Consider the following 8,760-nt stretch of genomic DNA (forward strand, 5'->3'; position numbering starts at 1 on the left):
CGCTCTGAAACCAGATTGCAAGCGGAGAAGGACGGTGGGATTCGAAATGGTCAGTAAATCTGTTTGTAACTTGGTTCTACTTAGGTAGGATAAGACCTCAGGTAGGATAGATATAGGTCTGTAGCAGTTTGGGTCTAGAGTGTCTCCCCCTTTGAAGAGGGGATGACCGCGGCAGCTTTCCAATCTTTGGAACTCTCAGACGATACGAAAGAGAGGTTGAACAGGCTAAGTATAGGGGTTGCAACAATTTCGGCAGTAATTTTTGAAAATAGAGGGTCCAGCTTGTCTAGCCCCGCTTGCATTTGTAGGGGTCCTGATGGTGCAATCTCTTTCAGAAACATCAGCTATCTGGATTTGGGTAAGAAGAATGGGAGGCTTAGGGTGAGTTGCTGTGGGGGGTGCAAGGCTGTTGATCGGGTAGGGGTAGCCAGGTGGAAAACACGGCCAGCCGTAGAAAAAATGCTTATTGAAATTCTCAATTATAAATGGATTTATCGGTGGTGACCAATGTTCCTAACCTCAGTGCAGTGGGCAGCTGGGAGGAGTGCTCTTATTCTCCATGGACTTTACAGTGTCCAGAACTTTTTTGAGTTTGTGGCTACAGGATGCAAATTTCTGCTTGAAAAAGCTAGCCTTAGCTTTCCTAACTGCCTGTGTATTGGTTCCTAACCTTCCCTGAAAAGTTGCATATCACGGGGCTATTCGATGCTAATGCAGAAACGCCACATTATGTTTTTGTGCTGGTCAAGGGCAGTCAGGTCTGGAGAGAACCAAGGGCTATATCCGTTCCTGGTTCTACATTTTTTGAATGGGGTATGCTTATTTAAGATGGTGAGGAAGGCACTTTTAAAGATAACCAGGCCATCCTCTACTGACGGGATTAGGTCAATATCCTTCCAGGATACCCGGGCCAGGTCGATTAGAAAGGCTGCTGCTGAAGTGTTTTAGGGAGCGTTGACAGTGATGAGGGGTGGTCGTTTTACCGCTGACCCATTACGGATGCAGGCAATGAGGCAGTGATCGCTGAGCTCTTGGTTGAAAAGCAGAGGTGTATTTGGAGGGAAAGTTGGTTAGGATGATATCTATGAGGGTGCCCGTGTTTACGGATTTGGGGTTGTACCTGGTGGATTCATTGATAATTTGTGTGAGATTGAGGGCATCAAGCTTAGATTGTAGGATGGCCGGGGTGTTAAGCATATCCCAGTTTAGGTCACCTAGCAGCACGAGCTCTGAAGATAGATGGGGGGGCAATCAATTCACATATGGTGTCCATGGCACAGCTAGTGGCAGAGGGTGGTCTATAGCAAGCGGTAACAGTGAGAGACTTGTTTCTGGAAAGGTGGGTTTTTAAAAGTAGAAGCTCGAATTGTTTGGGTACAGACCTGGATAGTAAGACAGAACTCTGCAAGCTATTTCTGCAGTAGATTGCAACACCGCCCCCTTTGGCAGTTCTATCTTGTCGGAAGATGTTATTGTTAGGGATGGACATTTCTGGGTTTTTGGTGGTCTTCCTAAGCCAGGATTCAGACACKGCTAAGACATCCGGGTTGGCAGAGTGTGCTAAGGCAGTGAATAAAACAAACTTGGGGAGTAGACTTCTAATGTTAACATGCATGAAACCAAGGCTTTTACGGTTTCAGAAGTCAACAAATGAGAGCGCCTGGGGAATAGGAGTGGAGGTAGGCACTGCAGGGCCTGGATTAACCTCTACATCACCAGAGGAACAGAGTAGGAGTAGGATRAGGGTACGGCTAAAGGCTATCAGAACTGTTCGTCTAGTACGTTCGGAACAGAGAGTAAAAGGAGCAGGTTTCTGTGCACGATAGAATAGATTCAAGGCATAATGTACACACAACGGTATGGTAGGATGTGAGTACATTGGAGGTAAACCTAGGCATTGAGTAATGATGAAAGAGATATTGTCTCTAGAGACGTTTAAACCAGGTGATGTCACCGCTTATGTGGGAGGTGGAACTAAATGGTTGGTTAAGGCATATTGAGCAGGGCTAGAGGCTCTACAGTGAAATAAGACAATCACTAACCAGGACAGTAATGGACAAGGCATATTGATATTAGGTAGAGGCATGCGTAGCCGGGTGATCATAGTGGTCCAGTGAGTGGTTGGGCTGGCTGGAGACACGGCGATTCAGACAGCTAGCAGGCCGGGGCTAGCAAGCTAGCAGAAGGGCCTTAGAGGGACGTCGCGACGGAGAAAAGTCTGTTTTAGCCTCTGCGTGCGGTGACGTTGATAAACCAGTCGTGATGGATTAGTAGGGTTCCGAGGAGCAGAAGGGTCCAAGTCCAATTGGCAAAATAGGTATAGTGGCCCAAGAAATTGGCCGATGGATGTATTCAGCTAACAGTCCAATATGCTCTAGACAGCTAGCGGGCCGCGGCTAGCAGCTAGCGGCCCGCGGCTAGCAGATGGGCATTCAGGGGAAGTCACGACGTAGGGGCCAGTTGAGTACCCCCTCGAGCAGGTTACGTCGGTAGTCCAGTCGCGAAGGATCGGCGGGTTTCCGTGCCCCGTACCGGCAGTAGAAGGAGTCTCAGTATTGTAGCCCAGGAGTGGCTGATGGGCCTCTTCAGCTAGCCGGGAGAATGGGCCTAGCATTGGCTAGCTCCAGGCTAATTGGTGCTTGCTTCGGGACAGACGTTTGCCAGGAGTAATCACTTGGATTGCATCTAGCTAGCTGCGATGATCCAGGTGAAAAGGTTCAGAGCTTGCGGTAGGAATCCGGGGATATGGAGAGAAAATAGGTACAGTATGCTCTGGTTTGAGTCACGTTGTACAAACTGGCGAGAGCTTTCCGAGCTAAAGGTTAGCTGATAACCGCTAGCAGTGGTTAGCTGACTACTAGCTAGTAGCTACTGAGCTGGCCAGCTTCTGTTGGGGGGATTCTGGTTCCGAGGTAAATAAAAATACTTTAGAAAARAAAAACAGATCCACACCACATTGGGTGAGRCGGGTTGCAAGAGAGTATTTTGAAGTTGAGGTTTAGAAAAATATAAAAAAGATATGCGAAGAAAACGATATATACAGAGATATGAAAAATATATATATATATAAAGCTATATACATGGGACACGACAAGACGAAGGACAAAGACGTCTGACTGCTACGCCATCATCCCAAACCATCTTAATTGGGTTGAGGTTAGGTGATTGTGGAGGCCAGGTCATCTGATGCAGCACTCCATCACTCTCCTTCTCGGTCAAATAGCCCTTACACAGCCTGGAGGTGTGTTTTGGATCATTGTCCTGTTGACAAGCGCAAACCATACGAGATGGCGTATCTGAAGAATGCTGTGGTAGCCATGCTGGTTAAGTGTGCCTTGAATTCTAAACAAATCACTGACAGCGTCACCAGCAAAGCATCCCCACACCATCACACCTCCTCCTCCATGTTTCACGGTGGGAGCCACACGTGCGGAGATCATCCGTTCACCTACTCTGCGTCTCACAAAGACACAGGGGTTGGAACCAAAAATCTCAAATTTGGACTCATCAGACCAACGGACAGATTTCCACCGGTCTAATGTCCATTGCTGGTGTTCCTTGGCCAAAGCAAGTCTCTTCTTCTTATTGGTGTCCTTTAGTAGTGGTTTCTTTGCAGCAATTTCACCATGAAGGCCTGATTCACGCAGTCTCCTCTGAACAGTTGATGTTGATGTGTCTGTTAYTTGAACTCTGTGAAGCATTTTTTTGTCCTGCAATCTGAGGCTGGTAACTCTAATGAACGTATCCTCTGCAGCAGAAGTAACTCTGAGTCTTTCCTGTGGTGGTTCGCATGAGAGACAGCTTCATCATAGTGCTTGATGGTTTTTGCGACTGCACTTGAAGAAACTCTCAAAGTTCTTGAAATTTTCCAGATTGACTGAACTTCATGTCTTCAAGTAATCACGGACTGTTCTTTCTCTTTACTTATATGAGCTGTTCTTGCCATAATATGGACTTGGTCTTTTACCAAATAGGGCTATCTTCTGTATACCACCCCTACCTTGTCACTACACACATGATTGGCTCAAACGCATTAAGTAGGAAAGAAATTCCACAAATTGACTTAAGGCACACCTGTTAATTGAAAAGSATTCCAGGTGACTACCTCACGAAGCTGGTTGAGAGAATGCCAAGAGCGTGCAAAGCTGTCTTCACTATTATTCTACAATGTAGGAAACAGTCAAAATAAAGAAAAACCCTTGAGTAGGTGAGCAGGTGTGACTGGTACTGTATTTATTGTATCAAATGTTAGGCTACAGTAACCTACAATGGCAGATAAATTAATAGCCTACTTGATGGCCAACAAATGCATTCATCATACTATACATTTAATCTTATTTCATTATGGACTTTTTTCCCGTAACAGAAGCACGCCAGGGAGTTCCATAACTTCCATTTCAAATTTCCACTCGCACAGCGCTCCAGACCCAAGAACTGAGCATGAGTAAAACCCTTCGCTTGATATGGTTATCCATAAGAAAAGTTGACATTAGAACAGTTGACTTTAGAACAATTTGCTCAGAGGTGGTTTAAAGAACCGTAGTGGCCTAAAATTGTTTTCCAATGCTTTCTCACCGTTATATCAGTTTAATATTTAATATATAGTTGAATATATATCAGTTTATAGCAGGTTAATATGTTGCAATTTAGAAGTAGCCCAAGTAGTTCTTTTCAAAGTATCCCAATTTGGCCGGAAAACTGCAGTCACGGCAACCCTGGGTGCAGAGCAGGAAGGTGGGGGGAGAGGTGTCAGAATGAGGACGTTCCTGTCCACAGAGGAAAGGTGTGTGTATGTAAAGGGGGGAGAGATTCTTACTGCTTCACTACATAAKMACATTACTAAACTAATGCAACATKACTATTGATCATTCCATAAACTTAGCATGACCTGACCCAAACATCTAATCATGGAACCACTGAAAACAGCTGACCAAACATCCCTTTAATTATAAAAAACACTGCAGTGGAAAAGCCCTAGAATCAGAATGATGACTAAAATAACCAACTCTAACTGTATGGGGAAAACATAAACCATAATCCATGTAGAAAGTTGTTTCTGTGAGGTMGTTGCTTACCCAGAATGCTTTGGCCTCTGAAGGGGTATCCATTGAAGGTGAAGGCGTGGGAGTGGCCAGCTGTCAACGGGGTGAGAGTTTCCTCCTCGTTGGTCAGCTCCAGGCCCTTGGCGACGTCGTGCAGGGCTCTGATGGCATGGTGGCCCTGGTCGATACGCCCACGTGACACACAGAGAGAAAGAGAAGGATGAAGTTACCCATAAACACTGATCTAAGCTCAGGATTGGGGTGTCATCTCTAATGATTTAAGGTTAAGATTGGGGGAAGGTAAGCTGACCCTAGGTCTGTGTGTAAGGGACAAGGAGTAAAGTTGAAATGACAACTACAAGTATAACTTAGCCAAGTAAAACCAACCTAGCTCCTGTTCGCCTCATCAGTGCAGTCATAAAGTGGAGAGGAGTTGGGCTAATATGTTGGATCCCCAGGGAGCAGGAGAAGAGGGTACGGTRCACCATATGCCCAGCTCTATTTAAAGCCTGCTGCGATGTGTTATTTAAAACTCATTGTTGAAGATGCAAGACGCTCAACAGCACAATCAGGTCCCAGGATGGTGTCTCAGATTGAAGGTAGGATGGATGAGGGCCTGGGCCCAAGAGCCACCGCTGTAGAACAGTAATATGTTGCATCTCAACATAATGTTCCCCCTCCTCACACTGCGGCAAACACATGCAGATCCTACTACAGTCTGCAGATACATGTAGTGCACTGCAGTCCCTAACTGTCTTGCTGAGAGGCACACAGCATCAGCACCGCAACTAACTAACCTCTATATTGACTCAAGATACAAAAACAAGGTTACACACACTTTGATATCAACGCATCTTGGTGTTCAATTATATAAGCAAGTGGTGTGATTATTCGCTCAATAGATTGATTTCATTTTAACAAACAACCGTACACCCATTTCAAAGAGGAACCTGTTGGGATTGAGTTGATGGATGGATTCATTGACTGGCAGTTTGGTTAACCCTTTGCTCACCTTGCACCAGGAGGAAGAATCCCTTGGGGTTTTTGCTGAGGATGCGGATGGCGTTTCCTGTGGTCTCAGCAATGGACGGATCCATGGTGGGGTCTCTCTCCACGTAAAAGTGCAGGTCACAGGGCTGCAGGGAACAGGGTTGATCAGGTAAGAAAAAAAGAGCGAGATCGTACTCAATGCGCTTCAGCCCGTGAAAATGATATGTKTGATAAAAGGGGTCAGTATCATCTTAGTCGATGTTAACAATACATATGTAGGCTAAGTGAWGTAAGAATAGGTAAGGCAGGATGAGGTACTCTATTCCAAAGTGTAAGAAAGTGAAAGAACCAAGGACACTCCAGTGTCTATTGATATACAGTAAGCATCAGCAGTACTGTTTGTTGTGACCTCCAAATACCCACCTTTCCAGAATACTACAATTCTTTACTGCAGGAAGAGAGCAGAGCAGGGAGAGTAATAGTCACCCATAAGGTAGTCAGTGGTGTCAGGGTGCACAGCGTCAAAGTCAGTCCTGTTCAATTAGGACTGCAGATAGTTGTCTCCTACTTTGTTGATTTGGCAGATTCAGAAGAACGTGTGTAGCAAGGTGAGAGAGGAGGATGAACAGAGGAGTGAAAGAAGAGGACTTAAGAGTTTAGAAGTTTAAGACAAGAAAGAGGAGATCAGAGGGAAGAGTAGGAGAAGAGCGAGATCAGGTGAGAAAGACTATGAGGGTGGAGTGAGGAGATATGTTCTTGAAAGGAGAGAGTGAAGGTTTGAGAGGAGAGGGAAAGTAGAAACCAATTAAAGGAGTGCATATGAAAAACAAAACTCAGAAGAAAGTAATAGCGAATGTCTAGAAGTAAGTTGATGAGAAGTCAGGCCAGGTGACCATCCACAGTAAAGGTGTGTTGGGCAGGTCTCTTACCTTTGGCGGTGGTTGAACCCAAAACTCCCAGCAGACACAGGGCCACGATGGACAGTTTCCGAGTTTCCATGATGATGTCTAAAGAGAAGACAGTTCTTCTCTCTGATCACACCTCAGAGAAACAGAGGAATATATTCCAGCCCTTCCTGACCGTCAATCATTTGTAATGGCAGGTCATAAAACTGACTGATAGTGACCATAGGCCACACACCATTTAGTATCTTTGGGATCTCCCCACTGATTCTGGCCAACCAATGGTTGGCAGCTTCAGCAATAGACCCACCGAACGAGAAGATATCCAATGTAGCGACTAAGAACCAACACCAGTGGTGACAGACAACCAACACCAGTGGTGACAGACAACCAACACCAGTGGTGACAGACAACAGCTCTGAATGATTGCTTTTATTTATGACTTTATTGATGAACAGACTGTAACAGTTGATCAAAGGCACACTAACAGGGAACGTGTGAACAGAGCTTACACTAAACACACTATAAACACTGACCTTGGATCTGCCAATACAGTCGGGCACAAACACACAGATCATAAATGGGATGATAAATGAGTAGATCATTAATATCCCAGTAGACTCATGGGGATAAAGGACATATGATGACTTAAGTAATAGTCCAATGGGACTGGACTGCATGGATGAAGGGCTCTCCTCTGGGACACAGCTGCCAAACACACACACCAGTTAATCACGTATGCATATAATTATGGCAACTTGTTTATGAACAGATTTTTACATATACTCCCACACACTCACTACACAGACTTTCAACCTAACACGTCTTAACACTCAATCACACACACACACACACACACACACACACACACACACACACACCACACACCCAAACACACACACACACACACACACACACACACACACACACACACACACACACACACACACACACACACACACACACACACACACACACACACACACACACACACACACGTATGAAGCTGCACACACACACACACACACACACACACACACACCACAACGTATGAAGCTGCACGCAGAGAAGCAGCCCTGAACTCTGAGTAGTGTGAGTAGTGAAAACAGCAGTGTGAGGGTGGGTGAGGGCAGGGTGTGTTGGCGCTGTGTTACTGCGAGGGGTGGGGGTGGGGGGTTACAGCGAGTGGTATGCGGGCCCAGGCAGGAGGCATGTGACATCACATGAGCAATGTAGGTGTTATCGTTAGTACAGTGCATTCAGAAAGTATTCAGACTCCTTCACTTTTTCCAGGCGGCAGCTCTAGGAAGTCTTGGTCGTGCCAAACTTCTTCCATTTAAGAAATGATGGAGGCCACTGTGTTCTTGGGGACCTTCAATGCTGCAGAAATGTTTTGGTATCCTTCCTCAGATCTGTGCCTTGACACAATCCTGTCTCGGAGAGCTACGGACAATTTCGTCGACCTCATGGCTTGGTTTTTGCTCTGACATGCACTGTGAACTGTGGGATCTTATATAGACAGGTGTGTGCCACTCCAAATCATGTCCATCAATTAATTTACCACAGGAAAACTCCAATCAAGTTGTAGAAACATCAAGGATGATCAATGGAAACAGGATGCACCTGAGCTCAATTTCAAGTCTCATTTCAAGTCTCAAGCAAAGGGCCTGAATACTTAAATATAAATATTTTTTTACCCTAACAACCTGTTCTCGCTTTGTCATTATGGGGTATTGTGTGTCAATTTATGAGGAAAAACATTTATTTAATCAATTTTAGAATAAGGCTGTAACGTAGCAAAATGTGGAAAAAGTCAAGGGGTCTAC

General features: G+C 45.3%; 1 long non-coding RNA gene across 1 annotated transcript in view; it reads right to left on the bottom strand.

The window, feature by feature from the left end:
- LOC139023548 (uncharacterized) overlaps nucleotides 1–5,237 on the bottom strand; it is an 8,120-nt gene extending 2,883 nt beyond the window's left edge. The window contains exon 1 of the long non-coding RNA XR_011474679.1: nucleotides 5,076–5,237. This is a non-coding gene — a long non-coding RNA (uncharacterized lncRNA). The remainder of the gene's footprint in view (nucleotides 1–5,075) is intronic.
- Between the last annotated feature and the right edge of the window lie 3,523 nt (nucleotides 5,238–8,760).

The sequence above is a fragment of the Salvelinus sp. IW2-2015 genome, linkage group LG4p (genome assembly GCF_002910315.2).
Source record: "Salvelinus sp. IW2-2015 linkage group LG4p, ASM291031v2, whole genome shotgun sequence".
NCBI lineage: Eukaryota > Metazoa > Chordata > Actinopteri > Salmoniformes > Salmonidae > Salvelinus > Salvelinus sp. IW2-2015.